At 36.1% G+C, this 16525-nt stretch overlaps 1 protein-coding gene and 1 pseudogene across 1 annotated transcript in view; one reads left to right on the top strand and one right to left on the bottom strand.

The window, feature by feature from the left end:
• Positions 1–16525, bottom strand: part of DMD (dystrophin) — a 2251240-nt gene that overhangs the window by 1129424 nt on the left and 1105291 nt on the right. The gene's annotated exons all lie outside the window — the stretch shown is intronic.
• On the top strand, positions 6612–7448 carry LOC116811590 (nucleophosmin-like; annotated as a pseudogene).

Consider the following 16525-nt stretch of genomic DNA (forward strand, 5'->3'; position numbering starts at 1 on the left):
ACACATGAAAAAATGCTCATCATCACTGGCCATCAGAGAAATGCAAATCAAAACCACAATGAGATACCATCTCACACCAGTTAGAATGGCCATCATTAAAAAGTCAGGAAACAACAGGTGCTGGAGAGGATGTGGAGAAATAGGAACACTTTTACACTGTTGGTGGGACTGTAAACTAGTTCAACCATTGTGGAAGTCAGTGTGGCGATTCCTCAGGGATCTCGAACTAGAAATACCATTTGACCCAGCCATCCCATTACTGGGTATATACCCAAAGGACTATAAATCATGCTGCTATAAAGACACATGCACACGTATGTTTATTGCGGCACTATTCACAATAGCGAAGAGTTGGAACCAACCCAAATGTCCAACAACGATAGACTGGATTAAGAAAATGTGGCACATATACACCATGGAATACTATGCAGCCATAAAAAATGATGAGTTCGTGTCCTTTGTAGGGACATGGATGAAACTGGAAAACATCATTCTCAGTAAACTATATATCTGGTTTCTAAATCAGCACACCAACTGTAAACTCTGCACTTCTGAATTGGGATGACAGAATGGAAAGAAAAAAGGTTGGGAGAGGAGCGGAGCTAGGAAAGAAAGGTGATCTCTAGTCCTTTTTCTTCCCCTCCCTGCTCCAGCTCACTTTTCCAATCAGTTTTTATAATAAGCATTATTTATTCTCCTACAAAAGTCTCAAAGTTTACGAATTATAAGAACCTCATGATGCTTTATTAAATAGGGTGTTTGACTTTGTAAAGCAATAACAACAAAATATGTAATTTGTAATTTTCAAAATATACACATATGTAATTTGAAATTACACATAATTTCATATTATGCATGTGTGTAATACAAGCATATATGTAACATGTAACAATACATATGTAACATGTTACATGTGTTGCACACATATGTACGTGTTGGGTAACGTGTTTTACACATGTAACATGTAACAATCCATGACACGTGTAAATATCAATTACATATGTGAAAACACACATATGTAATCACACACATATATAATTTGAAATTTTTTTCTTTTTTTTTGAGACGGAGTCTCGCTCTGTCACCCAGGCTAGAGTGCGGTGGTGCAATCTCGGCTCACTGCAAGCTCTGCCTCCCGGATTCATGCCATTCTCCTGCCTCAGCCTCCCAAGTAGCTGGGACTACAGGTGCCCGCCACCACGCCCAGCTAATTTTTTTTTTTGTATTTTTAGTAGAGAAGGGGTTTCACCATGTTAGCCAGGATGGTCTTGATCTCCTGACCTCGTGATCCACCCGCCTCAGCCTCCCAAAGTGCTGAGATTACAGGCGTGAGCCACCATGCCCGGCCCCTAATTTGAAATTTTTAATAGCCACATTTTTAAAAGCAAAATGAAGTCAATTTAATTGTATATTTTATTTAATCAAATACAATAAAACCATAATTTTAACATGCAATAAACGAGCGTTTACTTCCTTTTTGGTTCTAAGTATTCAAACCCCGGCATGTGTGTTATACTCAGTGCCCATCTCAATTAGTACTAGCCACATTTTAAGAGCTCAGTATCTTATGTGGCTAGTGGGCACTGAACTGGACATTGCAGCTCTAAAGAGAGACCTCACATTGTGATTTTTATTGTCAGGCAAATTTGAAAATTATTTCTCTGCTTGGATGAGGCACCACGTCTCACTCCTTGCAAATACATCTCTCTCACTAACACATCCTGGATTAGTTCAGTGTTGATGTCATACCGTTATGAGCTCACAACACCTTTAGCAGTGACACAAATAGGATACAGTGGTTGACCCCTTATCTGTAGGGGATACATTCCAAGACTCCCAGTGGACATCTGAAACTGCCGACAGTACTGAGCCCTATATAAACTATATGTACTTACGATAAATTTTGATTTATAAATTTCGCGCAGTTAAGAGATTAAAAATCATGAATAAAAATAGAACAATTATAACAATACATTGCAATGAAAATCATGTGAATGTGATCTTTCTCTCTCTTAAAATATCTTATTGTATTGTACTCACCTATTTTCAGACAGCAGTTGACCACGGCTCACTGAAACTGGGGAAAGCAAAACTGTGGATGTTTTGTTCCACCATTGTGGAGATGTACATTATGACCACATCATTACCACCATCTGTGGTTTTCCTTTAAGAGTGAGACTATTTATATGCAAATTCAACCCCCCCCCACCCCAACCAGGAGGCCATATTTAGATTACCTCCTGGAAAAAGTTACTTAACTCTCTGGAATTTGAATTTAAATAAAGAGTAGACTTCTTATTTCATTTTGGGTTTTGAGAACTATATCAAGAGCTCAGTATCTTGTGAATGAAATACTGATCATGCAAACACAGCCAAAGATTGTCTAGGGAAAATGCTAAAGGGAACTTTCCAAATCCACTGTAGTTCTTCTTTCTTACCATTCCATTTATGGGCTGTCCACTTATTCCCTGGCATCTGTCCTGTGCCCCTTTCTGATTGTAAGTACGGTCAACAATGATACAGGCAAAGTCATTCGCTTATCAGTTTCTTTAAGACTCCAGTGCAATGATACGATTAGACTTCCAAATTCTCGTAAGTCAAAAGGTACAAATCCCTGAAAACTGCTGAATGAGTATTGAAGTGTTGGCAGTTATAGCTTATGATAGAATTTTTATTTTCAACAGAGAAACTTAATTCAGGGATATCACTATACATATATCCTTTTATTTCCTTTTTGTGAACTCTATAAGAAGTCATACTTGCTTCACTGCTGGATCTCTTATTTCCCGGAATAATACTTGTCACACAGTAGGTCAACAAATATTTGTTTAATTTATATATTGAGAGAATTGCTGGGCACAATTCAACCCTCTCAAAGTTTATGCAGGTTAGCACCGTGCAGTATAGTCTCCTTTGGCAGCAAGAGCTTAATATCTGATTTTGAGAGAGCTGAGAATGATATGCAAAACAGCATTAGTTTCTTCCCTATATTTTTAATTAGAGTAATGCTGTCTTTTAAAATAAGACTCCTGAGTACTTTATGATCATAGTAAATCCATCTTAATCGCATTCACTGCGTTATTTTCATTTTTATTTTTTTTGAGACAGAGTGAGGTGATGGAAGAATTTCCTCGCTCTGTCGCCAGGCTGGTGTGCATTGGCACGATCTTGGCTCACTGCAACCTCTGCCTCTTGGGTTCAAGCGATACTCCTGCCTCAGCCTCCCAAGTAGCTGGGACTCTAGGCATGCACCACCACGCCTGGTGAATTTTCATATTTTTAGTAGAGATGGGATTTCACCATGTTGGCGAGGATGGTCTCGATTTCTTGACCTAGTGATCTGCCCGCCTCGGCCTCCCAAAGTGCTGGGATTACAAGCGTGAGCTACCGCGCCTGGCCCACTGCTTTATTTTCAAGCAGAAAACATATACAACACCTACAGATGGATGCTAAAGTAGAAATAAACCGTTTCAAAATGATTGTCATGTGGTATGTCTGAGAAGAAAATAAGCATCACAGGATCACAAAATCTGTTAAATATCTGTCTCCAATCATGACTTGAAGTTGCACTCTTTCGAGTATGCTAAACTGCAGTTTTCCTTTAAAGTTCACACCATAATTATAATGTAAAAACCTAGGAAGTGTACAGCAAACCATAAGTATCGTAAACAAACTTAAATCTTGAAAAGTGCAAATCTCATCCCCAAATGCCTTTGCTCAAACACATTCTGCAACTGTGGTTTATAGGCTAAAACACAGACTTGTCTGTACCATGTAATGTCCTTTGCGAAGTGTTCACCACCTACCTGTCTAGCCCATGCTATCACCCTCCATCTGGGGGCCTGGGCTCCCAAAGCTTTTGCCACTTAATATTGGTTGCCATTCTCCAAGCTGGCTTTTCCAGACTGAGGTCATTATCTCTTCTGTTTCTATAAAACTTTTTAAATACAGTTATTATGGAATTTTAAAACTATTATACTATATCATAACTTTGAGGTTTATGCATCTATCTCTCCCTGCATTAGACTGGCTTTCTTGAGTTTTGGAAATATGATTGATTCCTTATTCCTTCACATAAAGGCAGGCATCTGCCTCCCTGACTGAGGTAGGGTCACTGCACAAGTAGTATTGTTTTCCTCATTGTTGAAACTCTTGGTCTGCAGCACTGTCCTGAAACTTAAGAAAACTATGTTGAATGAGCCAAAGAAGGCTGATATTCACGGAACTGTAATTTTAAGGAAAAGCAGTTTTGCCTGTAGGGAACCATGTCTTATGGTGGGGTTTTCTCCTGAGGGTATTCTAAAAGGGAGGCAATTACTAGATCCTTGGCTATGATCTTCAAAGGGCTTTTGTCCTGTGGAAACCAAGAGGCTTTCTTCAAGACCATCAGCCCTTGCTATACACAATCCAATGCTCATGTCCTCCATTTGAAAGCTGCTTGCTAAATTCTTCCGTCACCTCAGTAACCTATGTCTTAGAGTGACATAGAATCCTCCAAATGTATATATCAAAAGGAGATTACCATGAGAGTAACAATGTAATTGAAGGCACGTCTTAAATTATAAAGTGCCTTGTTATGTATGACTACTGTTATTATCATCAACAACCCTAACATCATCTCTAATAACAACAACTCCTTTTAACGTCCTTCTTTTAATACACTATGGGTCAAATTATAATTATATTAATAAATGTTATATCTCAACTTTACTGATGACAACATAAGTTTAATTAGAGTTCTACTCATAACTAAATAACATTTTTATGAATAAAGAAGTTTCATCTTCATCACTTAATATATTTGAGGTCTCTTAGGAAGACCTTGTCCTGTAGTCAGTGGTATTATTCTTTTTATTAGTTTCCTCAAGATTTATTAGGCAGAGCAGTGACTTAATGTTTTTGGCTTAACATTTCTAACTTCTAGCTGGTGAACAGTAAAAAAATATGGTGTTTGAATCCCAGAGTCTTCATTGATTAGCTTTATAATTTGGGATAAAGCATTTAAACTTTCCGAAATTTTTGTCTGAGAGTTATAAGAAAACCTTTTCTACATATCTTGCTGGGAATATTTGAAAATCACATGAAGTCATATTCTTGGTAATTTTTAAAACAGCATGCAAAAGCAAGGCACTAAACAAACTTTATAAATTATTGCAATTAAATAAATCTTGTATTACATCTTTCTGTGTATATTCTTGTAAAGTTAATTTTGTACTATTTCCCAAAAGTATTAGTTTTCTGAACTGGCTTCTTAATTTTCTAAAACTTATACTTCCTTCCACTCACCATATTACAACCTTGTGACACTCAACCAGAAATCACCCAACACACATATACACATACAACTGTATTAGTCCCTTCTTGCAGTGCTATAAAGAAATACCTGAAACAGGGTAATTTAAAAAGAAAAGGGGTTTTCTTTTGACTTACGGTTCTGCAGGCTGTAGAGGAAGCATGTCACTGGCATCTACTTCTGGTGAGAGCCTCAGGAAGTTTACAGCCAGGTGGAAGGCAAAGGGGAGAGCAGGAAAGAGGTGGGGGTTGAGGTCTCATACTCTTTTAAACAATCAGATCTAGCATGAACTAACTTGTCACCAAAGGGATCATTAATGAAGGATCCACCCACATGATCCAATCACACCTACCAGGCCCTGCCTCCTACACTGGAAATCACATTTCAACATGAGATTTGGAGGTGATAAACATCTAAACCATCTCTCTCTTTCTCTCTCTCTCTCTCTCTCACACATATACACAGACACATACACTCACTATTAAAACAAAATTCTATGAAACATCTATTTGTGATGAATGCTGATATTTTCTATTTTGTTTCACTAAAAACCAAAGGCCGGTGTTGATCCACAAAGTGAGTTTATGATTCACAGTTTGGAAAATGAACACTAGCATACTAGATTTAAAAAATGAAATTAGCCAAAACAAAACCAACAATAAAATAAAAAATGTCCTCGGCATTATTTTTGGCAACTTCTTTCCATGCATCCACATGCTTACCAAGAGTTCCTCTCATCTTGTCATTATCATACCACAAGTTTTTCTGACACCATCACTTTTGAACGTTTCCTCATTTTCCTGGATTTACAATTCTCTCACTTATTTTCATATCGCCCTCTCTATGAAGCTTTCCCAAATCTTCTAGCTAGTTACTCTTTGGGTTGCCTCTGTTCTGACTCGTCAGTGGTGTACTGACCTCTATTCTATCTATTAGATGCTATTTTTATGGCTTAAATGTCCATTTGCTAATTATACCACTTAAATGTTTCAATTGTTTAAATGTCCATCAATTTCAGCAAACCTTGGATTATATGTGAATAGATTAGGATTGTATCAATTTCAATATCCTAAGCACCTAGCATAGAGCCTGACACAGAGCAGCTCCAAAAGTAAAAGTCTGCTGAATAAATGTGTTGATTTTAAAGGTTAGGTGAAATGTAGAGAAGTGTCAAAGTACAAAAGATGTTCAGGTTTTCTAAGATAAAGGTAATCTGCCTGGTGTGATTCCGTCCTGCACAGCTGTTCTCTTGAGCAGTGGTCGTTTATCTCCATCTGCCTTGTCTCCCACCTAAGTGTGTCCTGCCACCCAATGGACGATGATGGACATGAGCCCCCTGAGGCCCCAGAACTATCTTTTTGGTTGTGAACTAAAGGCCGACAAAGACGATCACTTTAAGGTGGATAATAATGAAAATGAGCAACAGTTATCTTTAAGAACGGTCAGTTCAGGGGCTGGTGCAAAGGATAAATTGCAAATTGTTGAAGCAGAGGCAATGAGTTATGAAGGCAGTCCAATTAAAGTAACATTGGCAGCTTTGAAAATGTCTGTACAGCCCATGGTTTTCTTTGGGGGCTTTGAAATAACACCATCAGTGGTCTTACGGTTGAAGTGTGGTTGAGGGCCAGTGCATGTTAGTGGACAGCATTTAGTAGCTGGGGAGGAAGATACAGAGTCAGAAGATGAAGAGGAGGAGGATGTGAAACTCGTAAGTATGTCTGGAAAGCGATCTGCCCCTGGAGGTGGTAGCAAGTTTCCACAGAAAAAAGTAAAACTTGCTGCTGAGGAAGATGATGATTTTGATGATGATGATGATTTTGATGATGAGGAAACTGAAGAAAAAGCGCCAGTGAAGAAATCTATATGAGATACTCCAACCAAAAATGCACAAAAGTCAAATCAGAATGGAAAAGGCTCAAAACCATCAACACCAAGATCAAAAGGACAAGAATCCTTTAAAACAGGAAAAAACTCCTAAAACACCCAAAGGACCTAGTTCTGTAGAAGACATTAAAGCAAAAATGCAAGCAATTATAGAAAAAGGTGGTTCTCTTCCTAAAGTGGAAGCCAAGTTCATGAATTATGTGAAGAATTGCTTCCAGACGACTGACCAGAGGCTATTCAAGATCTCTGGCAGTGGAGGAAGTCTCTTTAAGAAAATAGTTTAAACAATTTGTTAAAAATTTTCCATGTGATTTCATTTCTGTAACTGTTGATATCTGGCTGTCCTTTTTATAATGCAGAGTGAGACTTCCCTACCATGTTTGATAAATGTTGTCCAGATTCCAATGCCAAGAATGTGTTGTCCAAAATGCCTGTTTAGTTTTTAAAGAAGGAACTCCACCCTTTGCTTGGTTGTAAGTATGTATGGAATGTTATGCTAGTTATAGTAGTAGCAGTGGTCAGACATGGAAATGGTGGGTAGACAACAATATACATGTAAAATAAAAGTATTTTAATAAAGCAAAAAAATGATACAGGTAATCACATAAGAAGATTCATCTCTTGGGTGCAACAGCTAGGGTAGCCTCCCAAGCCCTGTGTGGTAGTAGTCAGTATCACTACTATGGTTTGAATGTTTTTCCCTCCAAAACTGATGTTGAAATTTAATTGCCATTGTGACGGTATTAAGGGGTGGGACCTTTAGGTGGTGATTAGGATTGAGGGCTCCAGCCTCACGAGTGGGTTTGGTTCCCTTATAAAAGTGGGAGTTCAGCCCTCTTTTGATCTTTCTTGCCCTCTAATCGTCCATCATGTGATGACATATCAAGCAGGCCCTCGCCAGAGGCTGACACCTTAATGTTAGACTTCCTAGTCTCCAGAACTGTGAGCCAATACATTTTTGTTCATTACAAATTATTACCTAGTCTTAGGTACTTTGTTATAGCAGCACAAAACGTATTAAGAGAGTTACCTACTTATCTTTTCTGAACATCATTACAATTCTATTTCAAAATTTCTGCTCTTAATAATATCCCAAGGAGACTATAAAATATTTCAATAGTTCAGCCACTTTTCAATGAAATTATCTTGGGTGGTCATGTACTCGTTAAATTGCCCTGACCATTCTTTGAAGGATAGCACTTGTTATGAGATTAAATTTGAAAGTTCCTATGAACCATCAGTTGAATGAATTTGCTTATTATAGCATATATCTTAATCATATGTTCATAAGCCTCCATTGAGCCAGGCTGCACAGTTTATTTTTTAATAATTGCATGGTTTTAAAGTTACAGTTGTTTCAGCAATCCATTACTAGTATTTAAAAGTACACACATTGTCCTTTTGTAAATACATAAAACAGCCATAAATTATTAAAAAAATAGAAATTCGAGGATAAAATGTTTGAAAAATGTGTTATTTAAGATTAACAGTAAAATTGGATTTTCAAATAAATCCATGTTAACTGGGATTTACAATACAAGCCTGTACTATTAGTTGTAAAGCCAGGATTTTGAGAACTATGCTGCCACATTAAATTTATTCATTTTCACAGCCTGCAGACATTTTAATGTCTGAGTAGCAATAACAACAAATTACCAAAAAAACTTTTAATAGGGTAGAATACATTAAGACTGAATGGTAATGCAAACGTGGGTACAACGGGACAAAATTATGAATCTCATATAACGATCCAACAACACTTAGAGTGTGGAAACCACGTTGGTATTCTGGGATATACGACCACAGTTGATTCTAATTGTTTTTCTCTTGTCAAATAGAAATTGCACATCAATCTCAAAGTATTACAAACTGTTCATTACATGCAAATGGTTATGTTCTGCAGGCTCTCCAAGGGGACTCAACCTTCTTTACAAAAGGAGCCAGGCTAGAAGCAGAGTTTCTCTAATGACAGCATGTATCCATTAGAGTTCCTCATTTATAAGCAACAGAGACTGCCTCTGATTCCCAAAGTCAGGTTTTCCCAAGTGAGGCTAGGTATCCCAGAGGTGTAATGGAGGACTGTCGATTAGGGGGCAGGAAAAATAATAGCTGGAAAAACAACCCACCATTTGTCCTAGGCCAGATCCAGTACTTTCTGCAGTGTTTACTTACTGCACTTTGCTTTAGACGTTGTGCCTTAAGATGCTGAACTCATGAGACCGTGAGCTCATAAAGAGAAAAGGAGCTCTTAGTCAGCTCTGTATTCCTAGCAGCAAGCAGTACCTGCTTTGCACACAGTAGGATCACAATATATGTTTGTTACATGGGTTCTGGTATTTAACATATGCTCCAACATGTAAGAGAACGGCACCATCATATTGTTAAAGTATCAGACAATGTGAAAATTTTAAGTGCTCTGTACACAGAAGAGGTGAAGGAAGCTCAGTGTAAGAGAGAATGTTTTGGCTATGAAAAGCAAGAAGGACAAACTTGGGGATCATTTGTCTCAGGTAATACAATAAAAGTATGATTTTTAAATTTATTTATGTATTTATTCATTCTACTGAATATTACATTTTCAATATATGATCAAGTTTTCTATGTACCGAGGTATATTGGTGATCAAGAAAGACCAAGTACCCAAAATATTTTCATTCTAATGGAAAAAATAATAAACATGAAAACACATACTACAGTTTCAGCAAGTGACAGTGTTATAAATCAAGTTAAGCAGATCTCCCAGAAAGAGTTCAATTTTGTGTGTGTGCATGTGTGTGTATGTGTGTGTTTTCTTTGAGATGAGGGAGTTACAAAAGGCATATCTGTGAATATAAAATTAGAACACTAAAGTATATAAAGGGAAGTGTACAAAAATTCTGAGAGGGAGTAGACTGGGACGTGGTGAGAAACTGGAGATAGGGTAGAATCCTCTGGTAGAGAGAAAAGCAAATTTAAAGGTAGAAACAAGCATTTGAGGGAACGGTAAGAAGGTATGTGAGAAGAGAACACCAAGATCAATATAGCTGGAACATCCTCCTTGCAAAGTATTATTTCGTGAAAATTACTTCTATTAACTTTAATCTTATATTTCATTAAATGACAATTTCTGCTTCTCATTGCTTCTATAACGATGGTGAGCAGTTTTGTTCTTCTTTTTTCTATTTGGAATTGGCAATCAGTATTCTTCTCGTTTTTTGTAGGCTCTTACTCTCTTGATAACTTCATGCTCTAAGAATGGGAATCCCTTAGGGATGACATGTTTATCATGCATTTTAAGCAGTTCTTTACTGTGGTTATTACAGTAAGTTATGTTTTTTGTTCTTGCTTCTTTTCCAATAATGTATAAAAATCTGTCATCTTCTTAATCATGCCATGCTGGACAACAGATCTCTAATAACAAGCCACTGAAATTATCCAATTATTTTAATATACTTATTTCTGAAAGATACACTTGATGGGCAAGGATTTAAATCCCCTCTCTGAATTTCTGCCTGGTACCACATTCCCAGTAAATCTGTTATTTACTACTTCTGAAAAGATGTATAGGAGCCAAAAAGTTGCAGAGGAGTTTCTAAGCAGCAATAAAACGGTAACAATCTTTACGCAAGGATGAAGTGTCCAACTGTTTAACTGTATTAAGAGACTTAACTCTCATGCCACTACCAGCTAATAACTTTGAAAAGCTCATTTTAAAATGTATTCCCACACTTATACATTGCTGTAACCTTAAAGTAAGTGACTAGAGACAAATTCTCTTAGCAGTAAATTTTCCCGCTGATTCCCTTATGCTAGTGTACGTCTTCTAGTTACAGAAACCAGGATAGCTTTGTGACCACAAAACAAAATCTTCTCAAATTTTATTACTGCTGGGGAAATATAAAAGACAAGCAATGGTATGAATTATTCTCAACATTAGGTCCCAGTGAAGGGCAAAAGATGGTAGAAATATTTACTCAAGTGATTTTTCCATCAAAGTTTCTATCAGCATTTGAATCTCAGCAGTGTGGCTGTTAAGAAGCCGTCAAACTCAGCAGCCAGCTGGTGAAATCAACAACGTAAAAACTGACTATACAGAAAATATACTTGTATCTGATTTTTTTACATCATATGCCTTTTTCTAGCTATCCTTTAATTCAATCTGTATTAATATAAATTCACTTACCTCCTATAGAGTTCTTTGAGGCAGTAGATTGCAATGTAGGTCTATCCTAACAAAAATACGAAAACTCATTCTCTGTAGCAGATACTGTCAGTGACCTATGCACATCTATTCAGCTCTCATCATTTTTGTACAAGTCAATGACCTTTCAACGGCAGTACCTGTTATACAAGGGCTTTCTGGGCTGCCAGTGCTGAAAGCAAGGCAAGAAGAATGAGAAAATCTGGGTATTTCCATTTAAGAGGAGGACAGTCTTTTCATGGACTGGCTTGTCTCAAACTTTTGAGCAAGAGTCACTCCAACTCCATTGTGCTCTGTGAATCTAAACTCTTCAGAATTGGGTCCTTTAAAAAGTGCTTTAGAATTTTCTTCAATCACTAATAACCGTGGTAAGGCAGAGCTGAAGAGCAGCTAAAGGGAGAGCTGAAGAGCAGCTAAACTTGTCTTTGACATTTTTGTACTCTTTTTTTGCCTTCTCTCAACTCCAAAGCACCAGAGCGCTCTTTCGTTCTCCCTTTTGTTCCCCATCTAAGAGATCACAGCAGGGTCCCCATGCTATAACTACATGCTTTATATGTAATTTTCCATTCTCTCTGGACATTTCACATTTGAGAAAAGGGAGTATATTTTTCTTAAATAGAATATGACTTTAAACTATAAGTTGTTCAACATTTGATGGTGGGAACATGTGAACATTAAAATATGACATATGTAATCCATATTTACTTCTGTATGCTCAATGACAATGAATAAATTTTTACTTTTATATCACAAAGTAAACAGTTTTTGATTACATTTCTTTACAGCAACATATATACATATATTGCACATTTACCATATAACATACGTTATGGAGCAGTAAAACACAGTAACATTGCAAAAGATACCAGAAAACCAATTAGCTTAACCTTAACAAGACAATATTTTTTCCCTAAAAACAGCAGTTTATTCATGTCAAAATAACACACTGGTGTTTCGCTCCCCATGCTTGCTTAACATTTGTTGATTTAAAGCGTAAAAAATTTCATCTAAACAATACCACTACTGTTAATGTCTTAAGGTCGATTTCAAATGGAATACCTTAAGATTTTAGGGTCTTATGCTTGTATGTCTGTGACAACGTTCTTTAGGAAATACTGGTCATTTTTAATATGGTTCATTCAGCAGCATTATTTCATAAAACAGATGCCATTTCCATTAGTAAAAATATTCGGCTGGTTTAAATACTTAATCTAATGGTAACTGTTGCTGTTTCTACTGGCAACTACAAACATTTTGCATCTCATTCTATTATAGTCCATGCTTACAAACTTATTTTTTTCCTAGTCTACAAGAATATGCTAGATTTAAATGTTAGGGCATTTTATAATTTCTACTTTCCTGTTTTCACTGAAGGTACTTGAAAGCACACAAATTCACCCTGTCACTATATGAGCTAACATTATTTGTGTCACTTTCCTTCATGGTGTTCAGCTTTTCCTTTGAAAACTCCCATTAACATTTCTTCTTGTTAGTTAGGAAATGAGTAGGCAGAAGTGTCAGCTATCTGAAACAGATGCATTTGGCTGAATTGGAATTTTCCTCAATTCCTAATCCAAGAGCACTTATGCTTTGAGAAGAAATTATACTACATAAAAATAAGGTTTTATGAAATTTCCAGGTTGGTTTTTCAGCACTGTGGATGTTTAGAGACAATAATTCAGTAAATAAGTTTTAGTTTGTATTGATATGAACTAATCACTTATAAAGAGTGATTAGTTATAATAGGGGCTTACACTTAATGAGTAATTAATTTGTGCAAAATGCTATTTGAAGTGGCTTTATACACATCTCATATTTCCATTTTAGAGAAGAGAAATCAGAGACATGAAAAGAATTAAGATATTTTCACAAGATTCTACAACTATTAAGCTGAAGGACCTGGGATTTGAATCCAATCTTTCTGAGCCCGGCGTTTAACCTCTTAACCCCCTTTCTAAACTTCTATTAGAGCCTAATGTGGATTGTCACTATTTTGCTGGATGATAAAACTTTGTATATGCACTCAATTACTGCTTGTTTAGTGAATGCATTAAGAGATGCTGATATCATTCAATGAATTTAATAAACCAATTTGAGTGGCATATAACATGATCAATATTTTTCTCAGGTAAAAAATGTGATATTTTTAGAGAGGTACTCCATAGTGGCATGGTATATTGCTTTGGAATATCTTCAAAAAGCACTAATTCATATATTTAATTTTGTCTTTTACTTGTGACAGAGGAAAAAAAATAGAGTTGCATGGAACCAGATCATCTTTCTGCTGCTATTGGCAGTCAGTATATTTTGAATGACAACTCTAAGTCTCAGTTAAAGCACTAAATTCTCTTTTTTAAAGTGAAAAAAATATGATGCAATTTGATCAAAATATATAGGGACAAGTTTACAACATATACCTATTTGTTTATTTCATATATAAAAGTTATTTCATTACTGAAAATTGTACATATGAGGCTTCAAACTCCAATGTGCTTCTGCGTGTGTTTGCTTAACATATGGGCTGCTTGGTTGATTTTTTTCACAGTAACCATTACTGGCTCATGCCAAACAATTGTCTGCTAACAGCCACTGTCTACATCCTGTTTTCTAAAATAATTTCATAGTAAATATTTAAACGCATTCTCTTATTCATTATTAGTCAATCAACAATGGCCAAGATAACAGAAATTACCAAAGCTTTGATTTGCCTTATCGATGAAGGTATCTTACAGGGTTGATTTTGCCCATTTTAAGATAATTACTCAGAATGGAAAGATAACCTAAGGTACATTATGTGCATGTATATGTATTCATGTGTGTGTGCATGCTCACGTCTGTGCATGTGTGTGTGCACATGTTCATATTCATGATTTTGGACATAAAATAACCAGGAAAGAAATACCTTAACGGTTTTGGGGGTTTGTGATATCATTCACAGCTCTTTTCTGAAAGAATTTTTCCTTGGACATCTAGAATGATTTTTCTTATTTCATCTATAGATTGAGAAAAAAAAAGACTAAATAAAATAGTCTTTTTAAAATTATCAAATTGGCCGGGCATGGTGGCTCACGTCTGTAATCCCAGCACTTTGGGAGGCTGGGACAGGCAGATTACCTGAGGTTGGAGATCTAGACCAGCCTGACCAACATGGTGAAATCTCGTCTCTACTAAAAATACGAAAATTAGCCAGGTGTGGTGGTGGGCACCTGTAATCCCAGCTACTCGGGAGGCTGAGGCAGGAGAATTGCTTGAAGCCTGGAGGCAGAGGTTGCAGTGAGCTGAGATCATGCCACTCCAGCCTGGGTGACAAGAGCAAAATTCCATCTCAAAAAAAAAAAAAAATTATCCAATTGAGGGGAAAAGTTTTGATAAAATGTTCATCAATTTCAACTAAACCACACTGTCAAGAAATGGGGACCATTAGACATTCTCTGAAAATTTAAAATTATGATATATTCACAAAATTGTGTAATGTTAATGTATTAAAAGATCAAATTACATCAAAATAGTTTGTTTTGGACTTGTTTTCAAGTTGGAGTAAAGGAGGCTGAACTTAATCTCCTGCCTGAAACACCTGAAACACTTAAAAAAAAAAAAAGACAAAATATATACTACAATGATTTTCAACACACTGAACATCAGACATTAAAGGACAGTGATCCCTGCCAGGAGCCTTTTGTTAAAAGATGAAGCTGAGAGTTTCGGCAACCCAAGGTTGACTAATGATCACAGGGCAAAATACCAGAGAGGTGATATATACGCAGAGGAAATTTTGGAGATTTGCAGAGAGCTTTATTTTATTCTTCAGCTGAGTCTTGATCAGTTCATGTATGCAAGAAAACCACTCAAAGCTAAGGAAAGAACTTCACAGAAGAATTAAAGGGAACAATCACCAGAGCTCACACGTGGCTAAGAATACCACCTGTTCCCACGAGCACCAGGGAAAAATTTTATCATTCATAGGGCATCAGAGAGAGTACTCAGAAGGGCTTTGCCTCAGTAGTGGGGAAAAAAGTAGCCCTAAACTTATACTGTTCTGGTCATAACAAAGCATAAAAGGAAGATTCTCAAAAGATCTAATTGTTTCCAAGTAAATTAACTGTGTTCCAGAACAAGGGTTGAGAATATTTATTTCAATATATTTGAATTTATTTGAAGTATCAATCACTCACTAAGTAAAAATTCACAATGTCTGGCATATAGTCAAAAATTACCAGTCATCCAAAGAAGCAGTAAAACAACACCCTTAATGAGGAGAAAAATAAATCAATTTAAATTAACCCAGAATAGACACAGATGATAAAATTAGTAGAGAAGAATATTCTAACAGTTATCATATCTGTATTCCATATAATCAAGAAAGTAAAGACTGAACATGTTGAGTAGACACATGGAAGAAATAAAAAGTCCCAAATTATACTTCTAAGAGATGAAAATATCTGATGTTAAAAATATATACTACATGGGATTAGCCATAGATTAGACTTTGAAAAAGATTAGTCAATTTCACAATAGAGATTCTATAAGATGAATTATAGAGAAAAGAGACTAAACAGAAAATGAACATAACATCAGTGAGTAGTGGGGCAGCTTTAAGGAGCCTAATAAATGTACAATTGGAGTTACATTTTTTTAAAAAAAAATGGCTTGAAAGGTTTCTAAATTTGATGAAATGTTAAATGCGCAGATTCAAGAGCTTAACTGACTTCAAGAACCAGAAACATGAAGAAAACTACACCAAGTTACATCAAAACAAATTGCTTCATCATAAACGTACTCCCTAATAAACCTTCTACATACAAATCTCCATTTTACAATGGCTTTCCAAGAAACCCAGCCTGAAATATGTAGTAAAATCCATACTGAACAACTATCCTCTAAAGAGTAGAATGGAGGTACTTTTACAAATTTCTATGTTACTTGATTTTTTTCACAATAAGTACTAATATATCATAAAATATAAACTAAAATATATAACTACCTTGGGTTGGATATCATTGAAAATGGCAAGTGGTTTCTATATCTCCCCCAAAACAATTTATATAACTCTAATATATTTCTGCCTCTCAGGCAGAGACCCCGTTATTCTACATTAGCCCAAAATTCATGTCAGTGCTATTTTAAAAATGTATCTTCTATATGAAAGCAGATTGGGAATCCATACATTT

Source organism: Hylobates moloch, unplaced genomic scaffold, assembly GCF_009828535.3.
Source record: "Hylobates moloch isolate HMO894 unplaced genomic scaffold, HMol_V3 SCAFFOLD_7, whole genome shotgun sequence".
Lineage (NCBI taxonomy): Eukaryota > Metazoa > Chordata > Mammalia > Primates > Hylobatidae > Hylobates > Hylobates moloch.